General features: G+C 37.4%; 1 protein-coding gene across 37 annotated transcripts in view; it reads left to right on the top strand.

The window, feature by feature from the left end:
* NRXN1 (neurexin 1) overlaps positions 1–19,283 on the top strand; it is a 1,086,661-nt gene that overhangs the window by 956,669 nt on the left and 110,709 nt on the right. The gene's annotated exons all lie outside the window — the stretch shown is intronic.

Below are 19,283 nucleotides of genomic sequence, written 5' to 3'. Positions count from 1 at the left end.
TGAGGACAAAGACTGAAAATACAGTACTTAAAAAATCTCTTGGACTAACATATTTTGTATGATATGCAGCTAACTGCCCTCACCCTCACCTAGAATCTACTTTAGTGAGCTCATCGTCCAATTTTATCTCCATAAATTTTGCAAATGAGATATTTAAATGTTGAATTTGTACAATTTGGAAGTATATTCATGCAATCAAGTTATAGTTATTGATTGCCTAACATGTGTCAGGCATCAGTCTAGATATTGGCATTATGTAATTGAAGAACAAGAAAAAAAGAAAACTACCTGCCTCATAGAGCTTACATTTGATGAAAAGCTGCCAGAACGTCGTTGAAATGCTGTTAAAGGCTGTTATGTCGCTATTGACATTTGTTGCCATTGTAGCGATTCTGCTGTTAATTCTTTCAGAAGTTTGTGTTCTCCTTGGTCCAAAATTGATTCTTTTCTTTTGTTTTGTTTTTAATAGTGTCTTCGATAGGTGCCACAGAAAGCTTTCCCAAATACATTAGTTTTCTAGAAACCCACATTCTAAAGATACAAAAATAACAATTACTTTTTAAATTGCTTTTATTTCAAGTGTTTGAAACAGACCAAGTGTCAGAATTAGAGAGTAAAAGAAAGTGAATTCAGTTGTATCAGCACCCTATCTGCTAATTAACATAAGTTTACCAGAGAAAGAAGAAAATAGATTCTGATTTTTACTTTGAGAGGAAGAGGTGGTAGGAACAGAATAATCAAAAAACTGTAAATTCTGTAAATTCTTTAAGTGTAGTGATGGATACATGTACCTGTATGTGGGCATTCATTCTCTCTCTCTCTCTCTCTCTCCCTCTCCCTCTCTCTCTCTCTCTCCCTCTCTCCCTCTCTCTCTCTTTCTCTCTAAACTCAGCCACAAAGTAAAATGACAGCCTAATAGGATGTTTATCAGTACATATTTATTGATCACTCTACATGTGCCATACACTGTTTCAGTGCTGGGGATGCATCAGCGAAAACAAACAAAAACCCCTGCCCTTACGCCATATACACTTTAGTAAGAATGTGTGCTTAGAGTGGAACCATTTCATTGATTTTCTCTAGCTTGTTTGGGGTTAAAAGACTGTTGATAATCACACTTAGCCCCTTGGATAAAGACTTGTGACTTTAGACAGATGTATACATGTCTAACCGCTCCATTTGATGTTCTTTTCTAATACTTCACTGGTGGTTAGTCATGGGGGTTTTTGGTTTAATGTTTAACAATAATCAAGTTAAGGTAAATCAGATACAGAAGAAATGAAACACAGAGCAATTGATAGATTATTTTCTTTAAACAAAATCAGAAGAGGACATTCTAGGATAATCAGAGTGGAAAATGTTTTCCACGAATGAAATTTGCAAGAGCCAGACATCTTTGTTAGTAGTCTTGTCTCATCATTAATGAAATTACACTTGCCTAAGTTCTTTGGCAAACCAGATGTATCCCCACGTAAGGAAAAAATAATCAGCTTTCTTTTTGTATATTTTGCCAATTAGTAACTGCTATTTATTAAGAAATTATGTTTTTAAAGAAATGTACAAAGTAGCTATCTCACTTGCAAGCTAAACACCTATAAATGAAGAAAGAAAAACTTACGGATTTTCTAATATTAATTAATATAAAAGAAGAACAGTTAACTTTCCATTAATTGCCAGTTAAGAGGGACTCTTTTATTATGAACTATTACATATTTAAAAACTGCAGTGGTTTATAGAGATAAATAATCTAATCGATTAGTAATTACTTGGTTCATTTGAGGGGTTATTGACTTAAATCAAAGATTACTAGGTTCATTAAAAAATAGATATTAAATTTTTAGATTTTTAACAGACCAAATACAGTAATTATATAATTTGGATTAATATGTTATAAATATTTAATTATGGTGACAGCATCTTAAGTTTGGGCTAATAGTTTTTAAAATTTTCTTGTTTATGTGATTAAAGACAATGTGTGTATGGGGGTGAGGGAAACACAAAGGAAAGACAGCAAATTTTATATTTTAAGTAACAGAATAATTTGTTACAAATTTTCTTTACCTCACAATTGGTTTTTAAATTGTCCTTCAACTCTAGAGATAACTGATACATGTAGAATTTCAAGTATTTGTTTCTTAGCATTGTCAAAATCTTGAAAGTTTAAATGATTTGTAATGCTAATTCCAAGACTGTAACCTTCGACCTGTTTTTGCAGGTTGGATGAAGTATCTTCCTTTAACTGTGTCTGTAGTGGCATCTTCATGTGCTTTTATCAACTGCCTTACTAAATTGAGTACCAAGAAGGGTCATTTTATTTTTCAAAAACCATCTTGGACTGTTTTCTCAATCAAAGTGTATTTTCCTCAGTGATAATACTGAGCCACTTTAGCTGCAATGGCAATGTACCTTGGGGTGATTGCATGTTTTAGAACTATGGAAACAGGTTTTTGGTCAAGCAGAATTAAATTGGATTCATTTCAAATAGATGAGATGAGGTTTGTTCAGCCATCCTGCAGGGCAAGTAGTAGGAGAGAAATGTATTTTCAGTTTTCACAGAGTCATAGAATATAAATAGCATTCATCAAAATGTCATCCCCTAAATCTTGTTTACATCGCCACTTAAAAGTAACAATCTTTAAAAGTTTTTCTTCTCTGAATAATGAACAATTTTCAGACTGATGTTTACTTTAAAAGGCATGATTTATATCATGAACTTAGAGTACATTTACCAACCTTTGTGATTAAATGGCTTTTTAAATGTGAATACAACGATATTAATAATACCTCTATATGGATTATATAAAATTTATAAAATTTGTTTTACTTAGAATATTTAATATCTAAATGTTTCTATAAGGCACGCTTATCTCAAAAAAGATAAATTTCTTATCATGCTAATCTCAGAAAGTGACTATTTGCAAATATTCGATAATATAAAGATTTCGGGATGCTGAGAGCTTCTTGGGATGGGGGCAGAAATTTCAAGCAAGGCTTTTGGCTGTTAAATGATCCCTCATCTTCTGAGTAATCCGGCAACGTCTTATGGACGTATACTGAGCCTAACGTAAGTGAGTAAAAGTAAGCCAACACTCAAAGAGCAGCATTCACTCCCTTTGGTTGCCACTCGGTAAAGAAAGGCAAGTGGAGCCGTGTTGTTTGTTTGAAGATCAAGATGGTAACATTACTTCTGGTCTGGACTTTGTATCACATTTTGTGATTTTTCAAGCTCTTTCCTTTAGGAATATTTTCTAAGCTTTATACATACTCTAGATTTGCAGGGGTGTCCAACCTTTTGGCTTCTCTGGGCCACATTGGAAGACGAAGAGTTGTCTTAGGCCACACATTAAATACACAAACACTAACAAAAATGGGTGAGCAAAAAAAAAAAGGTTTTAAGTAAATTTACAATTTTGTGTTGGGCCACATTCATAGCCATCCTGTGCCCCATGTGGCCCATGGGCTGTTGGTTGGACACTCCCGAGAGAATAAGGATTCATTGTAATGCCTTTTACTTCATGGGAGTACAGTATAATGGGAAGAAAACAGTGAATAAGGGGAACGGTTTCCACTTTCAACATAATCACTACTGTGTTGTGTGACTTGGACAAGGAGCTCAGCTAACCTTGCTGTACTTGGGCCTGCTACCTCACTACAATAAGTGGATTGAACTAGGAAACTCTTGCCTTGTACTGAGCTCTAAAATTTCATCGTCTCTCATAATGATGCTCTTAATTATGTCTCCTGGTGATTATTTAATGAAGCATAGATTTTATCCTTGACTTTTACACAGGGTGGCCACGCCTCTCCGTTGGCCCGTATCTCCCTCATGTGTACCTGCTATCCCAATATAATTATTATTAATAGTATTCTTTTATGAATCTCAAAAGCATCACATTTTAATCTATAAATTACATTTCACTCTCCTTATGTAGCATATATAAACTATCTTTGCAAGGAAATCATGCTTCATAAGAATAATAAATAGTGAAGCCCCATCCTCTACATTCCAAGCAGAAACTGACTGTGGTATCTCTACCTGGTTTCAGGAATCTATAGGTTTCTTTCATCTTCTTTTCATCTCATTTCAAAAATCTTAAGTAAGAAGAGAGGAGAAGGCTTTGAAAGAGTCTAGCTCTTAACTGGAGAGACTATGCAACAGTTAGTAGGAAATTGAACTATGGAATGGGGCCATATCAGTAAATATGAGTGAAATACACGGTCTGGCAGAAGCAATGCCTGCTTCAGTGTGGTTGGTAGGATAATGATATGGGTGTGATAATTTATAGTGTTAATTTGAATATTTCACCTAAAATGTCATATGGTATACTTGAGTATGATATTGTTATGTTACAGAATTACATGCTTATGGTTTTGTAATGAAAAAGGGGAGTTATTTGTGTTGGATGCTGTATAGTGAAACAAGTCTGTGGTTCCAGTGAGGCTTTTCCTTTTTTCTTCAGAGTGGAGTTAGCAAAGCTACTCAAGAAAAGGAAGTACTGAGTATTTAAGAACATTGCTAGGTTGTCGGAGACATGTATATTTCACATATGCAATGTCCTACAGAAGTCAATGGCATTTTATTCGCATGGAATGTTCAAAAAAGAAACCCAACTAGTATCTAAGCAAGATGAGTATCTGAATATATTGGACACTGCTACTGCTTCCTGGCAGATTTGGATATATGAATGAAAAATTAATACAACTTGTTTTAAAAATGTAAACAGAGTCCACAGATATCCCCATGAAAAACATTTAAAACCAACAAAACATGTTTTATAATTTCAAAGAACAAAATTTTATTTTCATTAAAAATACTAATTAACCTTAGCAGTGGCTTCATTATTTTAAAAAATCATTGCATTACTTATAATTATGTTTGTTCTGATAACCACTCTGCATATTAAAATAGTGATGATATGAATAATTAATTTTATTTTTCCTAGTCCCATGATTCTGCCAAATTCACTTAAATTAATGTACATTTTTATAGCAAATTGTGCATATTGGGAAGAAAAACATTTGAGTATAGATTTTACAACAGATACAGAGGCATATTCTTCTGAAACTAATGGTGCTGAGTAAGAAAATTTTAATTCATTGTCATTTTAAATGTAGGTAAGCAATTGTTACATAGAAGGTATATTCTCCCTCATTGCTTATAAGCAAAAGGACAAGGATGTATACATTTTAAAGAGTTTATTTTAAGAAAATTCTCCTGCTCAGTATATTGTCTTTGGTATCTAAAGTTTTCAGTAGATGTATTGACTATTTGTGGATACAACCTTGGTTTTGAGATGTCTTTAGACAAGGCTGGTCCTATCCAAATATATCCAGCTAGCCAGCCACCCATTTATTTGTCCATCAGTCATCCATCTATCCATCCATTTAAAACATGTTTGCTGAGAACTTACTATATATGGGTTGATGTTCTAGTCACTGGAAATATAGCATTGAACAACATTAAACTTTATTGTACAAAGCTTGCATTCTAGTTGGAAAAGCTGGACAATAAACATCAAAACTAGATAGCATGTCAAGTGATATAGGAAAAAAGTAGAGGGGGGGTGTCAGGGTAGTCATGAAATGATGAAATGGGCATCATTGTTGAATAGACATGCATAGATTGTTAGTTACAGAGGCATCAATCATTATAGAATATTGGCATATTGAAATTCAGGCTTATTCTCTGATTCAGCATGACCATACTCTGCATGGATAATGCCAGCAGCAACTAACTGTTATATTAGGGAAGTAGAGAGTAGAGAAAAGAACAAAAGTGACACTAAGATTTGTTTGTTTGTTTGCTTGCTTACATGAAGGACACTCTCTCAGTCTGGGGTCAGGGCCTGGTCTGAGTGGTGGAGTGTGTGTTTTCTTCCCAGGAAGGCAGTGAACAGTTGGAGTCCTCAGGGTGTACTGTGTGGCTTCAGGTGTCTCAGCAGTGAGGGTGGGTCCTGATGAAGGAGCAGGGTGAGGGTGGGCTGGTATGCACTGAGTTCCAGGGGCAGCTCATAGAATGGGGGAATCAGGCACCAGTGCTGCTGCGGAGGCAACTTTTCCCAGAGAAAGCCCAGTCTCTCAGGATCTTGAGAGTCCTACGGGCCAGCAGAGGAGTCCTGGGATGAGAAACACCTGGGTGCCCTGGGTTCCAGACTTTCCCGTGGAGATTCTGGCTCATGCTACCTGTCAGGCAAACCCCAATCTTTGTCAACACCCCTCCCCTGCTCCTCACCTGCTACAGCCACTCAGAGTCACAGTGAGAAGGAACTTCACCACAGGGACCGAGCCAGGTGCAAGGAAATGGTTTCCAGCCCAAAGGCTGTGTAGGAGCAGAACTGCTAGAGGCCAGAGTGGAGGAAAGAACTACATGTTCTCTGCCCTCCATGGTCTTACATAGACACAAGACACTTGAAGTATATCAGAAATGCTATCAAATTTTAACGTACATATGCGTGTGAGGAAAAAACGAAGTGCAGCTTGGTATTATTATTCTTATTATACACGTGAGAAAGTTGAGGCATGGAGACACCCAATAACTTACCCAAGGCTGTGCGGCCAGCTTCTTTACAGGGTTCTTGGAGGCAATCTGGTCCTCTGCCCCTCAATATGGCCTCTGTTTAGAATCTTGTCACTTCTTGTCTTCTTATATTCTTAACTAGCTCAAGGTGATCTCCATCCAGGTGTCAGATTGCTTTTTCAAAGATGCAAATACGGTCAGATCATTCCCTTCCTTAGTACATCCAGGTATTGAGGATAAAGGGAAACTTCCTTGAATGATCATCATGGTCCAGCCTTCACAGCTGATCCGTCTGCCTCACTAGAAGGTCTAGCAATTCTCTTCCCCCTGATCCGATAAACTAATTACAGCTACTTCTAGAGGTCATGCCCTTTCACATCTGTGTCCTCTGCAGGGAAAGCCCTTTCCTTTCTTCACCTACCTATCTCCCACTTTCATTCTCTTCCCAATCTCTTCCAGTCCGATTCTGCATTCTGGGAGCTGACCATCTGAAGAAGTAACACTGGCATGGGGTGTCATGGGCAGTGTATTGTAATGGTCAGAGGCATTGACTCCAGAAGCCAGGATGCCTACCTAAGTCTCAGACTCATTTTTCCCACATGCTGCCTGTGTGACCCTAGGCAAGTTACTTAGCCTCTCAATATCTTTGTTTCCCATGTATAAAATGGGGATTATGGCTTCATCAACTGTTATGATGATTAAATGAGTCCGTGTGCTATGTGAACTATATAAAATGGCTGCTTTTAACAATCTTTTATTACCAAAAGAATGGAAATTTCATATTTTAGGATGAACTGTATGAAATTTCCATTTTTTTGAAAGAACTAGCTCTGAATTAATGTTTCTAAGTCAAAGCACCAGTTGTGTGGCATACAAGGAGCTGAATTCTCTGTGGAATGAGGTGTTCTCTGTGGGAAGGCAGCACCATTTACCTAGAACACGTCTGTGGGAAGTGGAGGCGGGAAGACGATGATTCAGGAGGAGAATTGTCTTTGGCATGTAGTGGGAGAGGGCCGTGAACACTAAACACACCGCACAATGAACTGTCTCCTGATCCCCATGCTCCGCATTATTTTATTTAACCTCCCACCACCACCACAGCCCATCTAAAATGACTATTGACTGAACAGTTCATGGATACCCTACACCTATTTCCCAGCTGTTCCCAGACAGAAGCTTGTTCACAGTATGGTTCTGAACCCTGCAAATAGGATTTCTCATAACTGTCCTTGATAACATGTTTTCATTAAAGAGCTTAAAATTTTATGATGTGCTCCTTTTTCCACTTGGGTATTGAAAACATCAAATACTTCCAGATGTGAGTTGGACTAAATTGGGTTTGTGATTCTTGTTGCAATCTCTTTTTTGCTATAATCTTTATTAGCATTGGAAAAATATTGGGTTCTCCAAAAAGTTTGTATAGTTTTTTTTTTTCCTTATGATGGCTCTAGTAGTGCTTAGTTGTCTTTAAGTTCAGTTGACACAATTTTGTTAGATTATATTGTGACAGCGCTCATATCAGCGTGCATTAAAACAAAACATATCAAAATTGGTGAGTTTTTGTGTAGCCATTTTAATATTGAAGATGGAACAAGATACACAATATTTTTGGCATATTATGCTTTATTATCTCAAGAAAGGTAAAAACACAACTGAAATCCAAGAAAAGATTTGTGCAGTGTGTGGAGAAGGTGCTGTGACTGATCAAATGTGTCAAAAGTGGTTTGTGAAGTTTTGTGGTACTACTGATATTTTGGCCAAATAATTATTTGCCATGGGGTTGTTCTATGCATTGGAAAATGTTTTCAGTGGGGATTTTCTCAGATAAGACTAGTAAGGTTGGCAGCTTCTTGATATTTCTAGTCTCAGTTATAGGACAAAGCAATATCTGTTTACTAAACAATGAGTTAATGTGTTAGGAGCAAGACTATACATAGTTTTATTTTCTTGTCTTAGTTTTGATCAGTACTACAAATGATTTGTGCCATAATATTTCCTGAAATTATGGTTTTCAATTACATAGATGTGTTTGTGTTATGCCTATTGACTTATTCCCCTTTTGCATGCAGTAATCTTCTTTAAGGGAAAGGGGGAAGCAGATCATCTGAGAATTTAAAAAAGATAATTGTGCCTGTACAGGTGTGTGTATTTATATGTGTTAACAATGCTTGTTTTTTTCCTTTCATGATATATGTAAAACAGTAAGCTAATAAGTCAAGATTAAATTTAAATTGCTATAATTTCTTACATTTTTATCATCTAAAAGTTACATTAGATTTTCTTGTCTGCTAGCATTACTGAAAAGTTCCCCAACAATAAAAATATATTAACATCACTAAGCTGGAACCTCAAGAGAAGGTTTAGCAAATTCATCTGCCTTTATACAACACTTACCAAATAGCTTTCACTGAATTCTCATTACCATTATTCTCTTGATATAAGATTCCAAGCAGAAGACTAACACTAGTGTTAACCAATGGTTTGTCCAGTAAGCATTCTAAATGAAAGTTGACAAAACATAGCACTGGATATGTATGTATATATGTAAGTATTTTTTCAACCATGGTATATGTTCCCTGTAAATACACAATACTTTTACTTAAAATGACAAATTAGCAAATATCTTTTGTGTATCTAACACATAAAATGCACTTTTCAAGATATTATATTCTTCAGAGTAATGGTGAAGTACCTAGTGATTTCATGTTTTATAACAAGAGCCATTTCTCGGACATTTAGATTATTAGTGAATCCATACATAAATTATAAAAGCCCTTAAAACAACAATAGCAAGCTTTTGTACACCACAGATGTGTAGTCTATTATTAACAGCAACAATGACACAATTGAAACTCAGAAACTAATTTAAAGGAAGAAAGATATTTTAGTCCCTTTTTAACAACAAGCATATGGAAGCAACGTGCTTTTATTACTTCACATGTCCTGTGTGTTGACAATGTGCTAGACACTACCCTCACTCTGGAATTACCCACATTCTGTGCAAAGCTTCTTCCAAAACACATGTTATCATCCAATCAGTACATTGGATAGGTTAGAGGGTACCCTAGCCCCTCTTGTCCTCTTTCAGGATTTTCCTACCAAGCAGGAAATGGGGACTTCCTGAGAGCCCTGTGGAGGGGAACTGGATCATCTTCATCTTTACAGGGAATAAATACTGGGCTTTTGAAGAAGCCTCCATACTGTTTGTTACAAGTCTGAGCATCAGTTTGGACTATTGCATGAAGTAAAATATGAGCCAATAATGGAAATTTTAAAATTATGTTTATCTTGCTGACAGATATTTTTGGGAGTATCACCTAAACTTACATAGGCAAGGTCTTAGTATAGTGTCTGGTACATAGTAGGTGGTCACTTTTTCCTTGCTTAGTATTCTTGTCCCCACTCCGCCACCACTCTTTTTCCTTTTCTCTTTTTTTTCCTTTTTTTTCTTTCTTCTTTCCATGTGCTAGACCCCACTGTAGGCATGGCCGGTTCACACATGATGACCCAAATTTCAAATAAAAGAAACAGGTCTGAATTTGGCCAGTGGTATCCAAAGAGTAGGTAACACATGTATTCAACTAGAGATTCCCCAAAACGCTGGCAGGCCAACCACATGAGGAGCCTATCTGCTCTACCATGTTATTCCAGCTGTTATGAGACCCTTGTTCAATATAGCCCAGCACTGAAAATGTAACAGTAAAACTTTGGCCCTGGAACACTTAAGGGAAACTTATCTTCATATTTCTTATACCTCTTAACTTATTTCTATAGCAGTTATCCCTGAATATGTATCAAAAGGCTTCACACACAGCTAGAAAACAGTGTAGGTACTTGTGTCCATAGAACCAAGGGGAGTATCAGTTTCTTTGTATAGAAAATAGAAAATATTCACATTCCACCAAAGGGAAGACTTCTGGTTCTAACTGCCATATTTCAGAAATGGAAAGGATTCATCAAGATTCTTTCAAATTTTGTGGTGACATTCCTACCTCTGACTTTTTCATGCACAGCAGCAACCGGCCTTTAGTAGTAATTCCAAACAGAGACAACATGCAACCCACAATAACAGGGTGGCAGATAAGACATCACAGGGCAGCCAGATGACCCACTTCTGTTATGAACCCATGGCTTTCCTCTATCCAAACTAAGAATTTTTATTGTAGTTTCAGATGGAAGTTTTATTACACTTGTAACTGAAGTTGCCCAGGTTTTATTTAATCGCTTCTTTGTCTTATATATACCCTTGCATTCTGTAGTATTTAGAAATTTGATTCAGAAAAAGACAGAAAAGATAAAGCATAAAGCACCTAGTCTGCAACTTGTCATTGGTACGGTTGCAGTGAAGAACCGTTCATACTCCTAAACACAAAATGCCGTGTCCCCTTTCAGATGGTGCCCCCTGGGCCAGAAGTGTTCTGCTCCATCCCCTTCCCCCTCCATGCTGCAGCTTGCTGTGATCTTATTAATAATTAGCTCTACATTTGTAAAGTTCTAAGGCTTTGCTAATGTTAATGGTATGGGCTAATTTTAAACCTTGCATTTCACTTGAAGCTTTTCCACAGAACCCTAAGCATAATGCATTTCCTGTTTTCATAGCACTTTGAAGAGATAGCTAAAAAGTCATTTAGCTAAATAGCTATGTGTACAAATTATCTGTCAGCGCTTATAACCTTCACTTTAGTTTTCTTTTTGACAAGTGCCTTAAAGTCAAGACCTGTGCCGTAGGGATCTGTGCATGCTCAGCACCTCACATGGCACTCTGTGCAAAGCAGACACTCAGGAAATAGTTTATAAATAAACAAATTGGTGAACACACAGAGTGCATATTCCAGTGCTGAGATAAACGCTGTGTGTTGCCTAGTCTCGAAATTTCCTGGATTGATCAATATTTGCCGAGACTAAAGATGGTATATATGAGAAGGAAATAAAGAATTTGTTTCCTTCATATGCAGTTAAAGACGGTTTTTAAATACGGCTGTTTTTTAAAAGTATATGCATACTTATGTAAGCAAAATGTATGGATATGATATGCAGGAGGCAACATTCTCATTTCAATTTGTACTGTTGACATTTACGTAAGTCCAGGATGGAAGTGCCCACAGTTGGCCCCACGATGGGAAGCAGAAGAGTGTACAGCAGTACAGTTTTGCCTAGCAGGCTACAGGTTTGTGGGTAAAACACTTTTCCAGGGGTTCAGTAGTCTCATCATTTTGGAATTATGGTGGTTTATCTAGGTGGGGGAGGGTCAGTGTTTATGGTCCTCTCTTTGGAGTAATATTTTATCACTGATATAATTTAGAATTGCTGACACATTGTAAAAGTAAAAACCAGGCTGACTTTTAGTTAGATTTATTATTGGTATTACATTTTCTACAGCAGAGCCACCCATGCTGTACACACCCGCAGCTGACCGCTCCCACCGCCGCCTGCGGAGGCACAGATTGCGAGAATTGTGCAAGTAGTTTGGACCATCTTGAAGAGCTGAGTTCTCACATTTTCATATAGCCTCTATGATTTTTTTTATATCTCTAGTCACTTCTGACTAGTTGAATAAGCAGGCCAAAATATCTAGGAAAACAGTGAGAAGTCTGATTACATGAGACCCATCCCAGACGTACTTTGCACCAGAGGCTCTTGATGGGGCTTCCTGAAAAGCTGGACATTGGCTTGATATTTAGATGTGGACTCTTGCTAGAAACCAGTTAGAACTGGGGAGAGTATAAAGTGTTTTGAAAAAATAGTCATTGCCAACATTAAGCTTGTAAAAATTGTGATTTTTCTTGTAGGCAATTAAAATGGGGACTGAGTACAAAGAATAGAGAAGTAACAGAAGAGATTAGAGGGACATGCTGGTATACACTAATTGGACTCAGACTTAAATGAAGTTTGGGGAGTGGAGTGAATTCCTGATGACGGGTAAATCTAGACAAAGCCTGGGAAATGTCAGACACATTTATTCTTTCTCTGTGGGTTATTTGAAAATACAATATATTTAAATAGGTGGTGCCTCAAATTGCAAATAATAACATTAATTATAACCTGTTCTTTTATAGTACATCTGAGGCTAATAGTAGGATGCTGGCAAAAATTACATTTATGATTTGTTGTAAGTATACAAAACAAGTGGAGATAATTGTTAAATTATTTTTATTAAGATAACACAAGCTCATGAAAACAAATCAATATGACTTAGAACATAGCATCTATGGAAAACAATAATCCCCCAATCCATTTCCTCTTCAATCCTAGTATTTCCCTCCAAAGATGGTATCTTTTCAGAATTTGGGGGGCTATTAGTTTTATATCTCTAAGTAATATGCTTATATTTCCATTAATCCCTTTTATATAATATTTATGAAATCTCCAGAATGAAAATCAAGATCAGACCATGGCCTTAATCCCTTCCTTTTCCCATTCTTCTCTGAATTTCATTCATATGCACACATACACATTTAATACATGAGTTCCCCCTTTTCTGGGGAAGATATGTTCCAAAACCAGTAGTGGGTCTGAAACTATGGATAGTACTGAATCCTGTATACACAGTGTTTTTTTTTTCCTACACATACATACCTATGATAAAATTTAATTTATAAATTAGGTACAATAAGAGATTAACAACAATGATAAAATAGCACAATTATAATAATACATTGTAATAAAAGTTATGGCTTTGAGGCCATTATTAAGTAAAATGAGGGCCACCTGAACCAAAGTGTTGCCATACTATGACAGTAGCTCTGATAACCCAGAAGACTACTATATCCACCACCCAGTGAGTAGTGTACATAGAACAGCTTGGATACCCTGAGCGAAAGGATGATCCCCATCCCTGGTGCAACAGAACAGGCTAGCACATGATCTCATCACACTACTCAGAATGGTATGTGATTGAAAACTTCTGAATTTCTCAGTTCTGGACTTTTTCAGTTAACAATTTCAGACATTGGTTGACTGCAGGTAACTGAAACCATGGAAAACGAAACTACAGAGGAGGGGGACTAGTGGTTGTTTTTGTCACTTCAAATAGTATATTTACATCTCTATTTGATGATTCTGTCGATTTACAACAATATCTCTTGAGTACCCACATTACTAAGATGGAGATATTGTACTCCTACAAGTTCCTCTAGCTTTCATTTTTCCACATCTTACCATATCATTACATTTCCAGAGTGTTGGGAACCACCCTGCCTGGTATCAGAAGCTGTAACCCCCGCCTAGGCTAAGGCTAAGGGAACGCCCTTTGAACCGTAAGCCAGCAAGGAGACAAAAGCTTATCTCCCTGGCAGGAGTGCTGCTTTTGCTGCTTCATTCATAACTGAACCCCAAAGCTTAGTCGGTTAGCCAAAGATGGGTAAGATTCCCCAAGGGGGGAACAGCCTAAGACAGGCACGATCACGTGGGAGGCCCCCAAAAGAAGGACTTTGGGGGCTACAGCAAAAAGGGGGTGATGGACCCTCACTCCTCAGCTCTGACACAACCTAAGTCTTCACCGCCTGGGAGAAAATCTCCTTATCTCTTGGTTGCCTTAGTTCCCTTGCTCCACCTAAGCCTGAAACAATGACAGGGCGGTGCAGCTCTGTGCTGAAAAGGGGGGATTCCCTGGGTGATCAGGCCTAAGAAAGAACATCTAAATTCCTGTGAAATCTTCTTTGTTTAGAATGCTCTCAGTTGAATGAGAAGGGTTCAAGGAGGAAGTTAGTTTGTTCCTTAAAGTCTTACAGCTCTTTGACCCTGACTCAAAATAGGCCCTCAGACTTCCTTGTTATCTATTGTTTGATCCTTAACTTCCTAGCAATGAGTAACGAGCTTTTACCTGAATTTTTATGCAAATGAAACCAATAAAAAGCCTCTCTGGAGAGGGAACAGCGCACTCTCCCCACCAGGGAGGGTGGCAATGGCACCCTCCAGGAGAGAGGGTGGCCAAGGCGCTCCCCATGTGAGGAGTGGCCCTGCTGTTCCTATTCCCCCGCAGGACCTGGTTGTCTCTGTATATGTTTTTTCTCGTGTGTTTTCGACGAGCCATCTGCAGCATTCTATGATCACTGCTGGCCGGTGACCCACGCATCACCAGAGATGTTAGCTTTAACATTCTGTTTGGCAACTACAACCAAACTTCCAGATTTTATCTATGGAGAGTCTACGTTGGAAAGAACAATAGAGCATTTAGATCACTATTCCTATGTGATTGTAGTCCAGTGCCATTCTCAGCTATGTATTACGATTACCATTTTTTTTTCTCATGAGTCCAATGTCATGATCAAGGTAAAATGGATTCCCTTTCATCCTATCAGTTGCTCAAAACCAGGGCCTTTTATTTTGCTTCATACTTGGACTATTCCTGTCTTCTAGTTTTATTTTTCTAGATGTTCTTCGACATCTTATTTTTTCTTGCATTGCTTCCTTTGCCTTGATTGTTTTATCATTTTACATTCCAATCATACTTTCAATTCTATTAAACCTTCCTTTTTCCCTTCAGACATCTCTGTGCTTTCTATTCTTCAGCACCAGCCTGTACTGGTTGTTCTCGAGTATGACAGGAGACCCTGTTCAGGCTGAAAGGAGTCAGAGTGCATAGAGTAGCCAGGCTTGCTTTTCTTTTCCAGAGACAGCAGCCATGGAGCACACACTTTAATGCCAGAACAGAAAGAACAGCCTTAAGAGAACAGGGTCTTATCTTCCCTTGGACAATTCCTTTGCTCTTAAGAGAAGAACTATCTAGCTTTTTGTTTGTTGTTTTATTTTTGCTTTGAGGTAGGAAAGAAAAAAGACAAGAAAAGGCTATTCTGTCCTATATTTTAGATGGTTATTTTAACTATCTATGGCTGTATAAGAAATTATCCCCCAACTTAACAATTTAAGTAACTGACATGTATTCCTCATAGTTTGTGTGGGTTAGGTGAATTTAGGTGAAGCTTAGATGGATGCCTTTAGCTCAGAGTCTCATGCATAGCTGGAGTCAAGCTGTTGACCAAACCTAAAACAAATTTCTCAATTTGAAGGTTTGACTGGAGAATGGAAATCCAATCTCAAGGTCACTTACACATCTGTTGATGGGTCTTGTTCTTTCACATGTGGGCATAGGACTGCCTTATGAATGCTGGCAGCTGGCTTCCCCCCAGGACAAGTGATCCAAGAGAAATGGGATGGTGACAGGGGAGGACAGAGAGGGGCTCACATAGGGTGGGAGCTGTAGATTTTTCATAACCTAATCTTGGGAGTGCTATTCCATCATGGCTCTTAGTCTAGCCCACACCCAAGGGGAGGAAATCATACAAGGGTATGACTGCCCAAAGCTGAGGGTCTCTGGGCACCATCATAGAGGCCCGCACAAAGTCACAGAGTAGGAGAAATCCAACTGGTATGACTTTTATGTATATTTTCTGCTAATCTCTCAGATCTTCAGGTTGGCTCCTGATGACCCTTTCATGTATCGCTCTCCATATTAGTCTAAACTGTCTTTTGTTTTTTCTTATTTCACTCATTAACCTTCTAAAATGGAAAAAAAGATCCATTTTTATCTTCCACTAGAAATTTCTTTGGAAATCTCTTGACTTTGTTGATTCCATAGATTTTTTCTTCTCTGTTAAAGATTTTACATCATACTTTAGTTCTAGCTTTTATTTTTGTGTGGCCTCTGGAAGGAGAAACATTAAAAGCATCTATCTCTTCCTTCCCAACTTGAACTGGACATTAAAATTAAAACTGTGACTTGAGGAATTTAGATGGTTTGGTACTGCCATTAGTCACTAAGCTGAAAAGAATGTCTTCTGCCCTGTAAGTAACTTCTTTTAACATTCAAATGGCAGATGAAAAGTATCCTCTCTGCCCACAGTTAATCTTGTTTTTAACTTTTAACAGATTCTGAAATCAATGTGTGGTTCTTGCCATTTTTTGAATTCTGAGCTTCCTAGTCGTTTGCCCCATTAGTTAAACCTGCTAAAGCAGTTTCTCGAGTATTTGAGTATGCTGAGGAACCTTTAATCTTCCCAGTTTGACTGAGTTTAGCAATAATCATTTGGGCTCAAAGAACAATCACAAAAATTCCAGATGACTCCGTGGTTGATAAGGCCTGAGTTCTTTTACATGATTTTATTGTCTTTCATTTCTGATGGTTAGAAGCCAGCAAAGTAGCCTTCAATCTCTCTAATATCTTATCTTTAATGAAATCTGAGAAGGAAATAGCCTATATTTCGGATTTCATAACCCTCTATTCATCAATGGCGAAAAGCCAAAATGAAAAGCCAGATATAGTTTTGTCCTGGTCCAATTCAATTTGTTCCAAAGCATAAGGAACAGAAATATTAGAGAGATATTAGAGTAGTATTGGAAAAGAAGATGATTTTTTTTATTATTAGCTGTATTTGAACATTTCAGCTTGACTTGAGAATCACTTGCACATTAATTCTTATGTTAATTAATGCAAAATTACTGCTTGTTTTGCTAAAAAGAAATTCAGAGTCTAATACAAATAAAGAGCATAAAATAGAAACACTTTGCATTTAGACCTAACCATACATAACATTTAATAGCCTTGTATAGTTATCTTTACCTATTTTTTGTTTATCATCTCAAAGTTAGCTGTTCATCCTTACTTAAATTGGATTAAAATTAATCCTCCCCTTTTAAGTTTCCAGTTTTTTGTGTGTATTAATTAATTTTTACCCTATTGCAAACTGCCCGAAAATTTGGTCACTTAAAAACATTTATTTAGCTCATGATTCTGTGGTTCTGCAATTTGCACTGGGCTCAACTGGGTGGTTTTTCTGAGCTGGGCAGGGCTTGGCTGATCTAACTTGGTCTGGCTCATGGATGATCAGCTCCCAGATAGGCTAGGGACTGGCTAATCTGAGGTGTCTGAGGACAGCTTATCTGTGCTCCACATGTGTCAGCACATCTTAACACAGAATTCCACAAATGACAGTGCCACTGTGCAAAACTGCTTGTGGCCCATGCTCAGAGCTTGCCTAACATTGTTTCTGCTGCATTTCCAAAGCAAGTCACAAAGCCCAGATTCAAGGAAAGGAATTGCATAGTTGTGCCCATGTTTGTAATTGATCACAATGTAAGGAGTATGAACTAGGTTAATATTTATGTTCTAGCACAGCAAATGATAAAATCATGTTGTGATATATATTTGACTAACTGAAAAGTCAAATGAAGACAGAGAAATGCATATATAGATTTATCAACATTTGAAAAATTGGGGTTAACAATAGTAAAACTGGTTATACTCATTCTACCCACCCTCCTCCTCCTGTCTGCTCCGGAGACCGTCTCTTACACACAGGGTGTGTTACCCATTCCTTCCTGGGCACATTCTGTATGGCAACAGCTAATTTGTTTGTTCCATGCCCAGTGGATGCTGCTTGAGCTTTTTTCCCTTTCCTCCCTACAGATGTTAATCAGCAAATTTTGATGGTCAAAGATCACATTATTCAAAGATCACTCTACTACAAAGTATATGAATCTCTTTTTAGATGTGTGTGAAATCGTGCATGATTTTGACTTAATACACTTGTCATCATCCCTGTTTCTGTGTCTCCTTTGTACATAAACCTACACATTTTCCTCAAGTTTATATTTTAGGTTATTTTATTATTAGAATATGCTATGCAGGTATCATAATTTTCCTTTTATACAGTATTTTCATTTAAACCATGGGCTAAAGAGATGTCAACATTTCAAAAAAGGTCATTCATTGTTTTTCCTCTCTGAGGATAACAATATTATTTGGATTGCAGTCTACCTCCAGAATTGTACTTCTAATTCCCATTGACGTTCCTATGAAATTTGCATAAATAGCTGGCAGAAGTTAACAGGTGCTTTTTATTCTCAAAAAACATTTTTTAAGAAACAAAAAAAGCACTCCTTTTCCAGTAAGTGGGTAAAGAGAGTAAAGGTCTATGTAAGAAGGAAAATCCAGGTAGTTAAAATTAGAAAATATGTTATGGACTGAATGTTTATGTTCCACCAAAATGCATATGTTGAAACCCTCCCTACAAAGTGATGGCATTAAGAAATGAAGCCTTTGGGAGGTAATTAGGATTAGAGGAAGTCATAAGAGGGAAGCCCCCATGAATGAGATGAGTGCCCATAAAAGTCACAAGAGAGCTTGCTTCCTCCCTCTGTCTGCTCTCCACCATGTGAAGATACAATGAGACATCAACAGTCTGCAACCTGAAGAGGACTCTCACCAGAACTCAATGATGCTGGCACTCTGATCTTAGAATTCTAGCCTCCAGAACCACAGGAAATAAATTTCTATTGTTGATAGGCCACCAAGTCTGTGGTTCTTCGTTATAGCAGCCTGAACAAACTGGCTAAGACAATGTGGTATCTTGATTCAAGTGGTATGAAATTCTAGGGCAGTAGAAACACTGATACTCAAATGCAGATATCAGGGAAACTTCACAAAGCTGAAAAGATGTATTTTGGAAATTACTCAAACTTGTGGTTTAACTTCCCCAAGTGTAGCCTTCTTGTTGCAAATAACCAAGTTATATTGCCTTTCATTTCTTCCTGAGATGTGCAGTCAATAAAGTGTTCTCATTTTGGCAACACATGCTCATTGTTCTGTGATGAAACGGAAGAATAAAATGTGAGAAAGGCATGTGGCTTTAACTATATTTAAGACAAGTAGAACCACGCTTTTAATCTCAATTTAAAATAATGAATTCTAGTTTTGAATTACATTCTACTGCAGGCCAGTTACCTCTACTAAGTGGATTTAGAATAGCATTATTCAGGTAAATCAACA

The sequence above is a fragment of the Phyllostomus discolor genome, chromosome 6 (assembly GCF_004126475.2).
Source record: "Phyllostomus discolor isolate MPI-MPIP mPhyDis1 chromosome 6, mPhyDis1.pri.v3, whole genome shotgun sequence".
In the NCBI taxonomy this organism is placed as follows: domain Eukaryota; kingdom Metazoa; phylum Chordata; class Mammalia; order Chiroptera; family Phyllostomidae; genus Phyllostomus; species Phyllostomus discolor.
This window is presented reverse-complemented; position numbering and strand designations above follow the sequence as displayed.